The 17,602-nt window shown below is 39.9% G+C and overlaps 1 long non-coding RNA gene across 1 annotated transcript in view; it reads left to right on the plus strand.

Moving 5' to 3' along the window:
* The window catches only part of LOC135110732 (uncharacterized), a 19,237-nt gene extending 2,618 nt beyond the window's left edge, over window positions 1-16,619 (plus strand). The window contains exon 3 of the long non-coding RNA XR_010273391.1: window positions 16,484-16,619. This is a non-coding gene — a long non-coding RNA (uncharacterized LOC135110732). The remainder of the gene's footprint in view (window positions 1-16,483) is intronic.
* Window positions 16,620-17,602: the final 983 nt, after the last annotated feature.

The raw sequence follows: 17,602 nt of genomic DNA on the forward strand, positions 1-17,602 counted from the left end.
CTAATGGTCGATAGTTGGCTGATTGTGAGAGGTTTACTAATGTGATGTTTGGTTTCATAATTCTAGGCGAAATTTTGTCTGGGTTTGGAGATTTACAAACGTTCACTTTATCAATGGCTCGTATAACATCGCTTTTTGTAATGAAAATACCATCTATGGAATTTGATTCCTATATTCTGGTGAATGAACTGATAAACAGTCTTCTTCGGTGAATACGGATCCGAAGAATCTGCTTAATATTGTTGCCGTTTTGCATACGATGGCCTGTTTGTTGTTAATATATTTGTAAAATTCTTTGGGATTCGACTTACTTGCTTTTGGTTTATATTCAAGATTTTTGTTCCTTTCACAATGAATTCTGTCAAGTTCTAATTTATCTGCTTCGTTCTTGGTTGACATATAGTGCGCGCGCTTCTTTTTAGAAAGGCTTTCTTTGATCTCGTCATTCTACAACTTTATTTTTCACAGATCGTCTGTTTTGAAATGCAACGCAAAATCTTACGGCAATATTATTTTAGTAGTGAAGGCTTTCCACGATCTGTTAATATTTGTTTCCAATATAGTTTCACTCCTGTCAGTGTTGTTTAAATGTGAATGGAATCTACTGAAGTTCGCTCTTTGGTAGTCCAGTATACTTTTTCCTGTTTTTTTTTTTTTTTCGCTGGACTTACTTTAATTACAATACTGTATTTGATCATACGATGATCGCTGGTATAAATGCTGAGCCAACATTAGCATCATTAACTAGATTTTCTGCTGTTCCTAAAATATTATCATGTGTCAGTTTGTCAACATGTTGATATAGATCACGCTCTAGTAAATCAGAGAACAGCTTACGCCCTGTATACCAGGTAAGTGTATCCCATAATAGCAATCTTGTAATGATTACTTGTTTCAAAGATTAATTAAGATAAGTCATGGTTGATGTCTACAGACTGGCCAGGGGGTCTATGAATTAAGCCGATTTTTACTTTACTATTTATTTATTTATTTTTTATTATTTATTTTTTTATTTTTTTGTAAATAATGTGTCTACGTTACTGACGATCTCTGTTTTCACTAAAGTTGGGTGGAGAGAATTATGAATGCATAAGATGACTCTTCCACCGACCCTTTCGCAACTGAAAATTGTATAGGCTGGTAAATTATATTCCGCAATGATATCTTTATTTGATGTATCAAGCCACGACTCAGTAACTCCAATAATATGATATTTTTCCATCGCTCCGAAAGCTTCAAGGTCTTCAAATTTGTTGCAAAACTTACGCATATTAACGTAACAAGTTTTTATGTTGTGCGAGTCGAAGGTCGATATAACTTGTTGCACCCTCACAGTGGAGCTCTTGGAGTTGTTTGTGTGCCGTTTTTAAATATGACGTCAGAAACCTGATTGCAAAGCAACCTTCCGAAGCGGGATTTGGATGGACACCATTTTCTCGGTAGACATGAATGTCAAAGTAGAACTGGTTCCATAAACTGAAGAAATAAACGCTTTCCTAGGGATACAGAATCTTGAGTCGGTTGTTCGTGCTGAAGGCCTTGTTATAAAATTTCCTTTCTGCCCCGACCTTTAGCAGAATTCTGGAGATGACAATATTGGAATCATTCGTCTTACTTTTGAACTGTTTCATCATACGATGGTACTTCTCGAGCAGTTCATCGGAACGTGATAAAAAATGTCATTTGTGCCAGCGTGTATTACGTAAAGCGTATTACTCTCGCTGTCACTGGTGGCATCATCACATACTGCGGTCTAGCACCTGGGTAACAGAAATGGGTTCTGCTGCCATTTGAAGAACGGCCACAGAATTCAACTAATTGGTCACTCACCATGGAGTACCCCACTAGGCGAATTTCGAACTCATCCTCCACATAAAACTGAAATTTGTTTGAAAAGTTGTGAAGATCAGCGACTTCCTTATCGGTTTAGCATCATTCCTAAAGGTTTGAATGCAGCCTGTGCTACCTCCTATGAACGAAGAGTTTCATCTTGTGACGTATGATCTTCCCGTGAAGTTGGAATTTCTTCCTGTGAGGTAGGAGTTTCTTCCTTGGAAGCAGGAGAGGCATTGTGGGAGGGTGCAGTTGCGGCGACAGTACTCGACACCTTCGATGGCGGAAGGATTCTTACATTCTCTGCAACAAAAGGCTTAAGGGCTTGAAGCTCTTTCGTTACTTCTTTTATTTCAGTATTCATCTTTTTCTTTACTTACTGTAATTCAGCATTCAAATTGTTCGTTCGGTTCGGAGATAGACACAAACGACATAACGGGTCAATAACAAAATACTTGGCAGCAAATCTGCCCCTGAAGTCTTCACATATATTTAAAGTCGCAGGCATTTTCTTTAGTAATATATACAATTAAAGATTTTTTGCAAATTCAAAAAGAGCGCTATTAAAGATACTTTAATTTGTCACCATAAATCGAGTTTAAAGAAATAAAATGCATAGAAAATAGATAACACTGTGCTAGCACTAAAAGTTTTGGACACAAGTGACACTTTCACAACCCCGCGCTTAGCAGATATTGTTTTCATAGTTTTGTCCCATAGGAGGGACGTAGTCACTCAGAGCAAAGCAGGCATGTGAGAAAAAGGAACCAATACTTGGCCTCACCTTCCCAGACGCGGAATTTATCTCTGCGACCCTTGCGACCCAGTGGCGCGTGAGACTATCAAACACCCTTCCAGAGAGACCAAGAAATTTAAAGATTTCTTTAGGCGATGAGAGAAAGTCACAGAAACCTTCTCGAGTCTGTTGGTTACCCCAAAGGATCCAAGAAGCCAAATTGTTTAAGAAGAGATAACAGATATTAGCTGGCAAGAAGAGAGGGATAAAAGGACCATCATAGATAAGTAAGGGACAGTGAGCAACCACCACTGGCTCCTAAGGAGGCTACTAATGTAGAGGTTGCCTAATTTCTTTTTTTACACCGCAGACCCAGCTGACTTGGGCGTGGTCCAGCTAAGTAGGACCCTGGAACTCCAGTCATTGACTCATTAAAAGATCCTCTGCCTACAGTCGAATCCATCACTGCTGCTGCCCAGTGGCTTCACCGTAACCTTGTCACGGGACACCTTGTCCAGGTGTGACCTGAGACTATGCAAGGCAGGGACGTCAAGTTCCCTGAGCTGAAGACTAATTCACCCAAATACCCATAAATTCACCTACATACCTGTGAATTTATCCGCATAGCCGTGGTTATGCCATCATTTTTTTTATTTTTTATGTAGGAGAGACACCTGCCAAGAGCAACAAAAGTCCTTAAAAAAAAAAAGGCCCACTGAGATGCCGGTCACCGAAGAGGGTTCAGAACGGTAATAAAAATTTGAGGGATAAGTGTCTTGAAACCTCCATCATAAAGGATTTCAAGTCAAAGAAAGGTGGAAATGCAGAACCAGGCAGGGAGTTACAGAGTTTATCAGAGAAAGGGATGCATGATTGAAAATGCTGGTTAACTTTATAATTAGGGAGACAGACAGAATAGTGGTGAGAGAAAGAAGAAAATATTGTGCAGCGAGGCCGCGGGAAGAGAGGAGGCATGAAGTTAACATCAGAAGCGCAATTAGCATGAAAATAGCAGAAGATAGCAACAGATGCAACGTTACGGTGGTAAGAAAGAGGTAGAAGACAGTCAGTTAAAGGAGAGGACTTAATGAGAAACTTTTAATTCCACCCTGTTTAGAAGATAGCGTAGGAGTTGATAGGACAAGAAGTTTAGTTTAGAAGATTATTGATGGATAATAGGAAGAGAGTGAGTGACAAAGGACACCTTGTACGCCCGGGAAGGAGTGCACCAAACATGTGAAGCATACTCCATACATGGACGGATAAGGCTCCTGTACAGAGTTAGCAGCTGGAAAGGTGAGAAAAAACTGGCGGAGACGTCTTAGAACACCTAACTTTTTAGAAGCTGTTTTAGCTAGAGATGAGATGTCAAGTTTCCAATTTAGATTATAAGTAAAGGACAGACCGAGGATGTTAAGTACAGAAGGAGGGGAAAGTTGCGTGCCATTGAAGAAGAGGGGATAGTACTCTGGAAGGTTGTGTCAGGCTGATAGGTAGAGGAATTGAGTTCTTGAGGCATTCCATAATACTACGTTTGCGCTGCCCCAATCAGAAATTTTAAAGACCAGAAGTCAGGCGTTCTGTGGTTTCCCTGTGTGAACTGTTTACTTCCTGAAAGGTTGGACATCTATGAAAAGACATGGGAAAGTATCCGGTGGTATCATCAGCGTAGAAGTTGATAGAACAAAAAGTTTAGTTAAGAAGATTATTGATGGATAATAGGAAGAGAGTGAGTGACAAAGGACACCTTGTACGCCCGGGATGGAGTGCATTTATCGCGCCAGGGAGTTCGTGTTTTGGCCGGAACACTCGAACGGGAGGTATCTGCACTCAAGCGATTTTTTCGTTAATCAGGAAGAAGGGGTTGTGAGGTCAAAACGAAGGACCAATTAGTTAAATCTAGAAAGTTAACTAGCTCACGGATGGTGAGAAATAGCTTAAGCGTTTACTACACAAATTGTAGAAGTATTTTAAATAAAATAGACTTGCTTAGAGGAATAGTGTGTGTAGAGAACTTTGATATCATTGCTTTGATTGAAACTTGGTTAGATATGTCAGGAAAAGTATTTAATCCTGAGTTTAAGATAGATGTTTATACACTGTTCTATAAGGGTAGACAAAGCAGGAGAGGAGAAGGCGTCGCGTTATACGTTAAGGACACATTAGTGTTGTATTAACAGTAGAATCAAAACAGACAACAAAACTGAGTCGATATGGATATATATTAAGGAAGGATCACAGTCAGTAGTACTAGGAGTAGTGTAGAGATCACCCACCAGTACAAAGGAAATTAACACATCACTGTGGCAGGAAATAAATAGAGCAGGCAGGTACAGTCAGGTATGTGTGGTAAGAAATTTCAATTTTAGGAATATCGACTGGAGTCTGATGGTGGGTAACAAGAAAGCAGAGGAATTTCTTAAGGTAATTCAAGATTATTTTTTTCAAACAGGTAGTCGTAGACACAACAAGGGGGAACAATATTCTTGATTTAATCCTTACTAACAAGGAGGAAACAGTCACGCAGATAGAGGTTGAAGGACAGCTAGGTAACAGTGACTATAGGTAAATTAGGTACAATTTAAAATGGGAAGAAAGTTTTAGAAGCAAAAACACAAGTAAAATACCTGACTTTAGGAGAGCAGATTTTGAGGGATTAATAAGGTACCTCAAAGGAATTGACTGGCAACGGATGCAGGGTGAGATCATGTCCGGGACGGAGTTGAGAGAGATAAGGCAAGATGAGAGAGGTGAGGTAAGGTGTGAGGGTGTAAGACAAGAGGAGGGAAAATGTGTCCGGAAGGGGCGGAGGAGAGAGGGAGGGTGGGATAGGTGTGAATATGTTGGAAGGTCAGGTTATACTGAAATGGGAGAGGTGAGGTCAAAGCGAGTAGATGAGGATGTGGAGAGAATGGTAGGGGCCGAGATGAGAGGATTAGGTGAAGTAAATGTAGATGAGTTTTATAAATATTTCGTAGATAAGCTGCATACAGGTTAGTTAGCAAACATCCCGTATAGAGCAATAAGATCACAAAAAAAATTAACCTAATTGCATGACGTAAAAAAAATATATAGGGCGGAAGAGAAGTATATATAAGAGATTAAGGGCAGGTGAAGAAGTTTTAAGGCCACAATATAATTAATTAGTTAGAACAGTCAGGAGGTTAACGAGGAAAGCTAGGGGCAAATATGAATTAAAGGTAGCCAGCCAGGAGAAGGAGGACTCCAAGGAATTTTATCAGGTATACAGGTCGAAGAATAAGGATACTATAGATCCATTAAAGGCAGTAGATGGAGAACTGGTTAGTTCTGGGGAGGAGATTAATAAAGTTCTGAATGAGTATTTTTTAACTGTCTTCATCCAGGAAAACATACAGGATATGCCAAATAGTGAACAGACATTTAGAGCAGATGAGAATGAGAAGCTGACAGATATTTCTATAACTGAGGAGATAACGGAACAGGAAATAGATAGGCTAAAAAAAGTTTAAGACACCAGGACCAGATGAAATATATCCCAGAGTACTTAAGGAAAGCACAGAGGCTATTAGAGAGACGTTAGTTTCTGTCTTTAGGAAATCACTTGAATCAGGTGAGGTACCAGTAATGTAGAGACAGGCTAATGTAGTACCCATATTTAAGAAAGGAGATTAAACTTTAGCGTCTAACTATAGTCCTGTCAGCTTAACTTCAGTTGTAGGTAAAATATTGGAGTCAATAATAACGAGGAACATTAGGAAACATTTAGACAAACATAACTTGAAAAATCAGTCACATCATGGCTTCACGAAGGGGAAGTCTTGTCTTACTTGTTATGTTTTTACATTAAAGTAAAGGTAGTAGATAATGGTGATAGTTATGACATCTTATATCTGGACTTAAGTAAAGCATTTGACAAGGTACCCCATCAAAGGGTCCTGAGAAAGGTTAGAGCACACGAGATAGATAAGAAGGTGTTAGGCTGGATAAGGTCATGGCTTAGCGGAAAGCGAAAAAGACTTGTAATAAAGGGCTCTAAATCCGAGTGGGGTGCCACAAGGATCAGTATTAAGGTCATTGTTATTTCTAATATATATCAATAACTTGGATATTGGAATTAGTAGCATATTAGTAAATTTGCGGATGACACAAAGATAGGTAGACTAATTAGGTCAGAATCGGATGCCATCGCCTCTTTTTTTTTTTTTTTTTATGTAGGAAGGACACTGGCCAAGGGCAACAAAAATCCAATAAAAAAAAATATGCCCACTGAAATGCCAGTCCCATAAAAGGGTCAAAGCAGTGGTCAAAAATTGATGAATAAGTATCTTGAAAGAATTCAAGTCATAGGAAGGTGGAAATACAGAAGCAGGCAGGGAGTTCCAGAGTTTACCAGAGAAAGGGATGAATGGTTGAGAATACTGGTTAACTCTTGCGTTAGAGAGGGGGACAGAATAGGGGTGAGAGAAAGAAGAAAGTCTTGTGCAGCGAGCCCGCGGAAGGAGGGGAGGCATGCAGTTAGCAAGATCAGAAGAGCAGTTAGCATGAAAATAGCGGTAAAAGACAGCTAGATATGCAACATTGCGGCGGTGAGAGAGAGGTTGAAGACAGTCAGTTAGAGGAGAGGAGTGGATGAGACGAAAAGCTTTTGATTCCACCCTGTCTAGAAGAGCAGTATGAGTGGAAACCCCCCAGACATGTGAAGCATACTCCATACATGGACGGATAAGGCCCTTGTACAGAGCTAGCAGCTGGGGGGGAGTGACAAAAACTGGCGGAGACGTCTCGGAACACCTAACTTCATAGAAGCTGTTTTAGCTAGAGATGAGATGTGAAGTTTCCAGTTCAGATTATAAGTAAAGGACAGACCGAGGATGTTCAATGTAGAAGAGGGGGACAATTGAGTGTCATTGAAGAAGAGGGGATAGTTGTCTGGAAGGTTCTGTCGAGTTGATAGATGGAGGAATTGAGTTTTTGAGGCATTCAACAATACCAAGTTTGCTCTGCCCCAATCAGAAATTTTAGAAAGATCAGAAGTCAAGCGTTCTGTGGCTTCCCTGCGTGATATGTTTACCTTCTGAAGGGTTGGACGTCTATGAAAAGACGTGGAAAAGTGCAGGGTGGTATCATAAGCATAGGACTGGATAGGACAAGAAGTTTGGTTTAGATCATTAATGAATAATAAGAAGAGAGTGGGTGACAGGACAGAACCTTGAGGAACACCACTGTTAATAGATTTAGAAGAACAGTGACCGTCTACCACAGCAGCAATATAACGGTCAGAAAGGAAACTTGAGATAAAGTTATAGAGAGAAGGATAGAAACCGTAGGAGGGTAGTTTGGAAATCAAAGCTTTGTGCCAGACTCTATCAAAAGCTTTTGATATGTCCAAGGCAACAGCAAAAGTTTCACCAAAATCTCTAAAAGTGGATGACCAAGACTCAGTAAGGAAAGCTAGAAGATCACCAGTAGAGCGGCCTTGACGGAACCCATACTGGCGATTAGGTAGAAGGTTGTGAAGTGATAGATGTTTAAGAATCTAAATCTGTCTTGCAGGCAGATTTAGATAGGATGAATGAATGGACGGACAGATGGCAAATGCAATTTAATATCAACAAATGCAAAGTACCTAGCGTAGGTAAAGGAAACCCTCACAGTAGGTACATATTAAACAACGAAACTGGTAGGTACAGGGTACGAGAAAGATTTAGGAGTTATAGTTAGCTCTGAACTCCGTCTAGGAAAACAATGCATAGAGGGAAGAAACAGGGCAAATAGGGTATTAGGATTAATTTTTAGGAGTGTTAAAAGTAGAAGGCACGAAGTAATATTAAAGTTATATTTGGCGCTTGTCAGGCCTCATCTAGACTACGCTGTGCAGTTCTGGTCCCCACATTATCAGTACGGAGGAGAATGACTAAAAGGATACAGAGGATGAGGAGTATTCTTACGCGGCGATATTGAAGCTGTTAAATTTATATTATTTAAAGAGACGTAGGTTAAGAGAGGAACTGATAGAAGTGTTTAAGTGGTATAAGGGTTATAACAAGGGGGATGTAAGCAAAATTCATAGGATCAGTAACCATTATAGTACAAAAAATAACGGGTTCAAGCTTGAAAAATTTAGGTTTAGGAGGAGATAGGAAGAAATTGGTTCTCAAATGGTGGTAGGTGAGTGGAACGGACTCAGTAATCATGTTGTTAGTGCTACAACATTAGGAGCTTTAAGAGAAAATTAGAGGGATTTATAGATGGGGATAATAGGTGGAAATAGGTAGGTATATTTCGTACAGGGACTGCTACGTGTAAGCCTGGTCGTTTCCTGCAGCTTCCCTCATTTCTTATGTTCTTATGACAAAATCATGAAGAACAGAAATATTGATAAATATAGAAGAACAGTGAACGTCTACCACAGCACCAATAGAACGGTCAGAAAGGAAACTTGAGATGAAGTTACAGAGAAAAGGATACAAGCTGTAGAAGGTAGTTTGGAAATCAAAGCTCTGTGCTACTCTTTCAAAAGCTTTTGATATGCCCAAGGCTACAGATACTCAGTAAGGAAAGCCAGAAGATCACCAGTAGAGCGACCTTGACAAAACCCATACTGGTGATCAGATAAAAGGTTGCGAAGTGATAGATCTTTAAGAATATTGCTGTTGAGAATAGATTCAGAAAATTTTGATGGGCAGGAAATTGAAGCATTAGTTTGAGGGATTAGTTTGTTTTAACGGTAGTTTGAGGGATTAGAACGATCACCCTTTTTAGGAACAGGCTGAATGTACGCAAGCTTCCAGCAAGAAGGAAAGGTAAATGATGACGGACAGAGTTGCAAGATTTTGACTAGGCAAGGTGCAAGCACAGAGGCGCAGTGTCCGAGAACAATAAGAGGGATCCCATCAGGTACGTAAGCCTTTCGAGGATTTAGGCCAGCGAAAGGATGGAAAACATCATTGCGAAGAATTTTAATAGGTAGCATGAAGTAGTCAGAGGATGGAGGGGAGTGAGGAACAAGACCTCAATCATCCAAGGTAGAGAGAGCTTTTAGCAAAAAAAGTCTGAGCTAAGAGTTCAGCTTTATAGAGGAGATGTCAATGGTACCATCTGGTTGAACTAAAGGAGGGGAAGAAGAAGAAGCAAGGTTATTGGAGATGTTTTTGGCTAGATGCCACAAGTCACGAGAGGACTTCGAGTTTGAAAGATTTTGACACTTTCTGTCAATGAATGAGCTTTTGGTTGGTTGCAGAAAAGACTTGGCATGATTCCGGACAGAAATATAAAGCGCATGAGATTCTGGTGATGGAAGGCTTAAGTACCTTTTGAAAACAGGCTGTGTTAAACAGAGATTTGTAAGTTTTAAGTCGAGAAAAAGAGTGAGGAGTGTACGCCTCGATGGCAGACAATATCACCTCTGTTATGCGCTTAGCACACAGAGACGGGTTTCTGACAGGGAAACAGCAGTCATTTTAAGGAAAATCAACAAAATATATATATATATATATATATATATATATATATATATATATATATATATATATATATATATATATATATATATATATATATATATATATATATATATATATATATATATATATATATATATTTTTTTTTTTTTATTTATTTATTTTTTTTTTATTTATTTATTTTTTTTGTAGGAGGGGACACCGGGCAAGGGCAACAAACATCCAATAAAAAAAAGGCTCACTGATAAGCCGATACCCGAATAGGGTTCGAAGCGGTAGTTAAAAAGTGAAGAATAATCATCTTGAAACCTCCCTCTTGAACGAATTGAAGTCATAGGATGTGGAAATACAAAAGCAGGCAGGAATTTCCAGAGTTTACCAGAGAAAGTGATCAATGATTAAGAATACTGGTTAACTCTTGTATAAGAGAAGTGAACAGACTAGGGTTGAGAGAAAGAAGAAAGTCTCGTGCAGCTAGGCTACGGGAGGGAGGGAGACATGCAGTTAGCAACATCACAAAAAACAGAAGATAGCTAGTGATGTAATATTGCGGCGATGAGAAAAGGGCTAAAGACTGCCAGTTAGAGGAGAGGAGTTGATAAGACGAAAATCTTTTGTTTCCACCCTGTCTAAAAGAGGGGCATGAGTGAACACCAGGCGTGTGAAGGATACTTCATAAATTGACGAATAAGTTCCTTGTACAGAGTTAGCAGCTAGCGAGGGTAAGAAAAAAAGATGCCTCAGAACGTCTAACTTCATAGAAGTTGTTTTAATTTGAAGTGAGATGTGAAGTCTCCAGTTTAGATTATAAGAAAAGGACAGACAGAGGATGTTCAGTGTAGAATGGAGGAGCATCTGAGTGTCAAGTGAAGAAGAGGGGATAGTTGTCTAGAAGATTGTGTTGATAGATGGAGGAATTCAGTTTTTTGAAGAATTGAACGATACCAAGTTTGCTCAGCCTCAATCAGAAATTTAAGAGAGATCACAATTCAGGCGTTGTGTGGCTTCTCTTCGTCAACTATTTACTTCCTGAAGGGTTGTTCGGCTAACGAAAGACGTGGAAAAGTGCAGGTTGTTATCATCAACGCAGGAGTGGATACGACAAGAAGGTTTGGTTTAGAAGACCATTGATGAATAATAGGAAGAGTGTGGGTGACATGACAACTCTGAGGAACACCACTGCTAATAGATTTAGGAGATTAACAGTGACCGTCTATCACAGCAGCAATAAAACTGTCAGAAAGGAAACTTGACACGAAGTTACAGAGAGAAGGATAAAAGCCACAGGATGGTAATTTGGAAATCTTGGTAATTTGGACTCTATCTAAGGCAACTGCAAAGGTTTCACCAATAAAAAGAGGATGACCAAGACTCAGTAAGGAAAGCCAGATCACCAGTAGAGCAGCCTTGACGGAACTCTTACCGGTGATCAGATAGAAGGTTGGGAAGTGATAGATGTTTAAGAATCTTCCTGAGGATATATTCAAAAACTTTAGATAGGCAGGAAATTAAGGCAATAGGAAATTAAGGCAATATGAAGGATTAGAACGATCACCATTTTTAGGAACAGGCTGAATATAAAAAAATTTCCGACAAGAAGGAAAGGTAGACGTTGACAAACAGAGTTGAAAGAGTTTGCCTAGGCAAGGCGAAACTGAGGCGAAACCGCCTCATGGAGGCGCAATTTCGGAGCATGGAAAACATCATTGCGAAGGATTTTAATAGGTAGCATGAAGTAGTCAGAGGATGGAGGAAAGGGAGGAACAAGGCCTGAATCGTCCAAAATAGGTTTTTTTTTAGCAAAGGTTTGAACAAAGAGTTTAGCTTTAGAGGTAGATGTGATAGCAGTGGTGCCATCTGGTTGAAATAAAGGAGGGAAAGAAGAAAAGGAAAGTAACTGGAAATGTTTTTTTGGCTGAATGCCAGAATTCACGAGGGTAGCTATTTTTTTTTTTTACGATTTTGACTCTTTCTATTAATGAATGAGTTTTTTGCTAATTGAAGAACAGACTTGATATGCTTCTGAACATAGTTATAGAGTGCATGAGATTTTGGCTAAGGTTCAAATACATTTTATGGGCCACCTCTCTATTATATAGCACGAGAACAGGCTGTGCTAAACCAAAGTTTGGAAGGTTTAGATCGGGAAAAAAGAGTGAAGATTGCACGACTCCATGCCAGAGACTATCACCTCTCTTATGCGCTCGGCATACAGATATGGGTCTTCGACACGGAAGCAGTAGTCATTCCAAGGAAAATCACCAAAATACCTCCTGTGGTTCCCCCAACTCGCAGAGGCAAAACACCGAAGGTACCTCCGATTAGGGGGATCCTGAGGAGGGATATGATCAATGGGACAATGTACATTTATGAGATTGTGATCAGAGGAGCCTAAAGGAGAAGTGACGATAACAACACAAGCAGAAGGATTAGAGGTTAGGAAATGGTCACGAATGTTGGGCGTATCTCCAAGATGGTCAGGAATACGAGTAGGGTGTTGAACCAATTGCTCTATGTCGTGGAGGATAGCAATGTTGCAGGCTAGTTCAAGAGCATGGTTAGTGAATGGAGAGGGTAGCCAAAGCTGGTGGTGAACATTGTCTCCTAGAATGGAGATCTTTACAAAAAGGGAAGAGAGTCACAATATGGTCTAATTTGGAGGTTAAATAGTCAAAGGTTTTCTTATAGTCAGAGGAGTGAGGTGAAAGGTATACAGCACAGATAAATTTAGTTTGAGAGTGACTCTGTAGTCGTAGCCAGATAGTGAAAACTCGGAAGATTCAAGAGTTTGGGCACGATAACAGGTTAAGTCGTTGCGTACATAAACGCAACAACCATCTTCGGATTGAAAATGACAATGGAGGAAGTAGGAGGGAACAGAAAAGAGGCTACTGTCAGTTGTCTCAGAAACCTGTGTTTCATTGAGGAAAAGAAAATGATGTTTAGTAGAGGAGAGATGGTGTTCTATAGATTGAAAATTATATCTAAGACCGCGAATGTTTCAGTTAATGAAGAAAAATTTGAGGGAGATGTCAAGACATTTGAGGTAGATACCAGGAGAGCACTCCAATCTGGAAACATTTGTGATTCCCTCCCCCGATGGAGACTCCGAGGCTGCTGTAGGAGTTGGCATGATAATTTTGAATTTGTGTGAGGGGTGTATGTGTAATTCGGTATTTGTAGTTTTGTGTGAAGGAAGAGAGTTGTTTTTAAAGGTCACGGTATGACTGCCCCGTTGTGTTGTGAAACACAAAAGGAGACATTCAGTGAGGTCACAGCTGGGTTTAATCACAAGTTCACAGTACCACCTGATCCAGTGCTTAGACCTCACTGTGAGTAATTATCGTTTCGGCAGGTGCCTACCGCCTCCTTAGGTCCACCCAATTAGTAGAGGCAAAACACCAGAGGCAACTCCACTTAGGGGGGTCGTGAGGAGGGATAGGAGGAGCCCAACAGAAAAGATAGGGTAACAGCATAAGCAGAAAAATTAAAGGTTAGGAAAAGGTCAAGAATATTAGGAGTATCCCCATGGCGGTCAGGAATACAAGTAGGGTGTTGCACCAATTGCTCTAGGTTTTGAAGGATGGCAAAGTTAAAGGCTAGTTCACCAGGATGGTCAGTGAAGGGAGAGGAAAGCCAAAGCCTGTGATAAACATTTGAGTCTCCATGAATAGAGATCTCCGCAAAAGGGAAAAGAGAATGTGTTCCACTTTGGAAGCTAAGTAGTCAAAAAAAATTCTCAAAGTCAAAGGAGTTAGGTGGGAGGTATAAAGCATAGATAAGCGTATTTTGAGAGTGACTTTGTAATCGTAGCCAGATGGTGTAAAACTCGGAAGATTCAAGAGCGAGAGCAGGTTAAGTCGTTGCGGACATAGATGCAACATCCAGCTTTAGATTAAAAATGAGGATAGGGAACGTAGGAGGGAATAGAAAAGGGGCTACTGTCAGTTGCCTCAAACACCTGCGTTTCATTGAGGAAAAGAAGATAAGGTTTAGTACAGGAGAGGTGGTGTTCTGCAGATTGAAAATTAGATCTAAAACTGCGAATGTTGCAGAAGGTAATGAAGAAAAGTTGAGTGGTATGTCAAGACTCTTAATGTCGATACCAAACGAGCAGTCCAACCTGAGGATATTTTTGGTCCCCTTCCCAGATGGGAAATCTGAGGCTGTACCTGGACTCAAGTAAGGCGTTTGACAAGGTACACCATTAGAGGCTCCTGAGAAAGGTTTGGGCACATAGGATATATGAGAAAGTGCGAGTGTGGATAAAGAGTTGTATTAAACTACACTAAATAAGAGTGGGGTCAAATAATTAGTAGGGTGTCATAGGAATCAGTTTTAGGACCACTGTTGTTTGGAAATATATTAATGAGTTAGTGATATTATTAGTTATGCTAGTAAATCTGCGGATAGCACGAATATAGGTAGGTTAATTAAAAGTCGGAAATCATCGCCTTACAGGCAGACTTCGATAAGATTAACGAATGGACAGACATGGCAATGATTTATTTTTTTATATTTTTTTTTTTTTTTTTGTGTGTAGGAGGGACACTGACCAAGGGCAAAAAAAAATCCGATAAAAGAAAAAAAATGCCCACTGAAATGCCAGTCCCATAAAAAGGGTCCAAAGCGGTAGTCAAAAATTGAAGGATAAGTGTTTTGAAACCTCCCTCTTCAAGAAATTCAAGTTATAGGAAGGTGGAAATACAGAAGCAGGCAGGGAGTTCCAGAGTTTACCAGAGAAAGGGATGAATGATTAAGAATACTGGTTAACTCTTGCGTTAGAGAGGTGGACAGAATAGGGGTGAGAGAAAGAAGAAAGTCTTGTGCAGCGAGGCCGCGGGAGAAGGGGAGGCATGCAGCTAGCAAGATCAGAAGAGCAGTTAGCATGAAAATGTCGGCAGAAGACAGCTAGAGATGCAAAATTGCGGCGATGAAAGAGAGGCTGAAGACAGTCAGTTAGAGGAGAGGAGATGATGAGACGAAAAGCTTTTGATTCCACAATGTCTAGAAGAGCAGTATGGGTGGAACCCCACAGACATGTGAAGCATATTCCATACATGGAGTTAGCAGCTGGGGGGGAGGGGGGGAAAGCTGGTGGAGACGTCTTAGAACGCCTAACTTCATAGAAACTGTTTTAGTTAGAGATGAGATGTGAAGTTTCCAGTTCAGATTATAAGTAAAGGACAGACCGAAGATGTTCAGTGTAGAAGAAGGAGACAGTTGAGTGTCACTGAAGAAGAGGAGATGGTTGTCTGGAAGGTTGTGTCGAGTTGATAGATGGAGGAATTGAGTTTTTGAGGCATTGACCAATACCAAGTTTCCTTTGCCCCAATGAGAAATTTTAGAAAGATCAGAAGTCAAGCGTTCTGTGGCTTCTCTGCGTGAAATGTTTACTTCCTGAAGGGTTGGACGTCAATGAAAAGACGTGGAAAAGTGTAGGGTGGTATCATCAGCGTAGGAGTGGATAGGACAAGAAGTTTGGTTTAGAAGATCATTAACAAAAAATAAGAAGAGAGTGGGTGACAGGACACCTGAGGAACACCACTGTTAATAGATTTAGGAGAAGAACAGTGACTGTCTACCACAGCAGCAATAGAACGGTCAGAAAGGAAACTTGAGATAAAGTTACAGAGGGAAGGAATGAAGCCTTAGGAGTGTAGTTTGGAAATCAGAGCTTTTTGACAGACTCTATCAAAAGCTTTTGATATGTCCAAGACAACAGCAAAAGTTTCACCATCTCTAAAAGAGGATGACTAAGACTCAGTAAGGAAAGCCAGATCACCAGTAGAACAGCCTTGACGGAACCCATACTGGCGATCAGATAGAAGGATGTGAAGTGATAGATGTTTAAGAACCTTCCTGTTGAGGATAGATTAAAAAACTTAAGATAAGCAGGAAATTAAAGCAATAGGACGGTAGTTTGAGGGATTAGGAACAGGCTGAATGTAGGCAAACCTCCAGCAAGAAGGAAAGGTAGATATTGACAGACAGAGCTGAAAGAGTTTGACTAGGCAAGGTGGAAGCACGGAGGCACAGTTTCGGAGAACAATAGGAGGGACCTCATCAGGTCCATAAGCCTTCGGAGGGTTTAGGCCAGCAAGGGCATGGAAAACATCATGGCGAAGAATTTTAATAGGTAGCGTGAAGTAGTCAGAGGGTGAAGGAGAGGGAGGAACAAACCCAGGTGATGTGGGCAGAAGGAAGTGGCTGTCCTGAAAACAGAAATGCCGATTTGGGAGATTCTCGTTAGCTGGCGACGTCCCTTGACACACTGCTGCTTTCATGGAGTTTCATGTTCTTAGAGATGCCATCGAGTTCTTATTGTACTCGTACTGACAGAACACACACACACACACACACACAAACACACACACACACACACACACACACACACACACACACACACACACACACACACACACACACACACACACACACACACACCTGATCATTGCCACTATATCAATAGAATTGTCAGACTGCGGGAGTCAGGCATCACGGACAAGATATTTTCTGATCGCACAGTCAATGCCACTGATTGCATCGCGCCCGTGAGTTCCATGGCACTTCCATCACAGCGTGCGCTTCAGCTAAAGGACTTTTATGGAGTATTGCTGCTCTTCGCCCTTGGTAAGACACCGTTCACGTAAACCTACAATTGTCACTGTTGCAATGTCTGCAATTATCTTTTCCTTTAGTTGCCTTATCTGAGCACTTCAGTGTACTGATTCATTTATCAGTGTTTAACCATTTGTGTTACACTGTACAGCTCACCTGTGCACTGTATTTCGAATACTGCACGCAATTTCGGTCACAGTATTACAAAAGTGGTATCGAAACTAAACATATAAAAAAAATATATATATATATATATATATATATATATATATATATATATATATATATATATATATATATATATATATATATATATATATATATATATATATATATATATATATATATATATATATATATATATTCCCGTATTTTCTGATGTTCTTATGAATACTTGATGTTCCATTCGTTAGAATATATATATGTATATATATATATATACATATATATATATATATATATATATATATATATATATATATATATATATATATATATATATATATATATATATATATATATATATATATATATATATATATATATATATATATATATATATATATATATATATATATATATATATATATATACTTCTCTGACTATAAGAAATTCTTTGACTACTTAACTTCCAAAGTGGAACACATTCTGACCCTCTTCCCTTTTGCAGAGATCTCCATTCTTGGAGACTTCAGTGTTCACCACCAGCTTTGACTTTCCTCTCCCTTCACTGACCATCCTCGTGAACTAGCCTTTAACTTTTGCTATCCTCCACGACCTAGAGCAATTGATGCAACACCCTATTCGTATTCCTGACCGTCTTAGAGATACACTCAATGTTCTTGACCTTTTCCTGACCTCTAATCCTTCTGCTTATGCTGTCACCTTTTCTTCTCCATTGGGTTCCTCCGATCACAATCTCATATCTGTATCTTGCCCTACCGCTCCAATCCCTCCTCAGGATCCCTCT

Source organism: Scylla paramamosain, chromosome 20 (assembly GCF_035594125.1).
Source record: "Scylla paramamosain isolate STU-SP2022 chromosome 20, ASM3559412v1, whole genome shotgun sequence".
In the NCBI taxonomy this organism is placed as follows: Eukaryota; Metazoa; Arthropoda; class Malacostraca; order Decapoda; family Portunidae; genus Scylla; species Scylla paramamosain.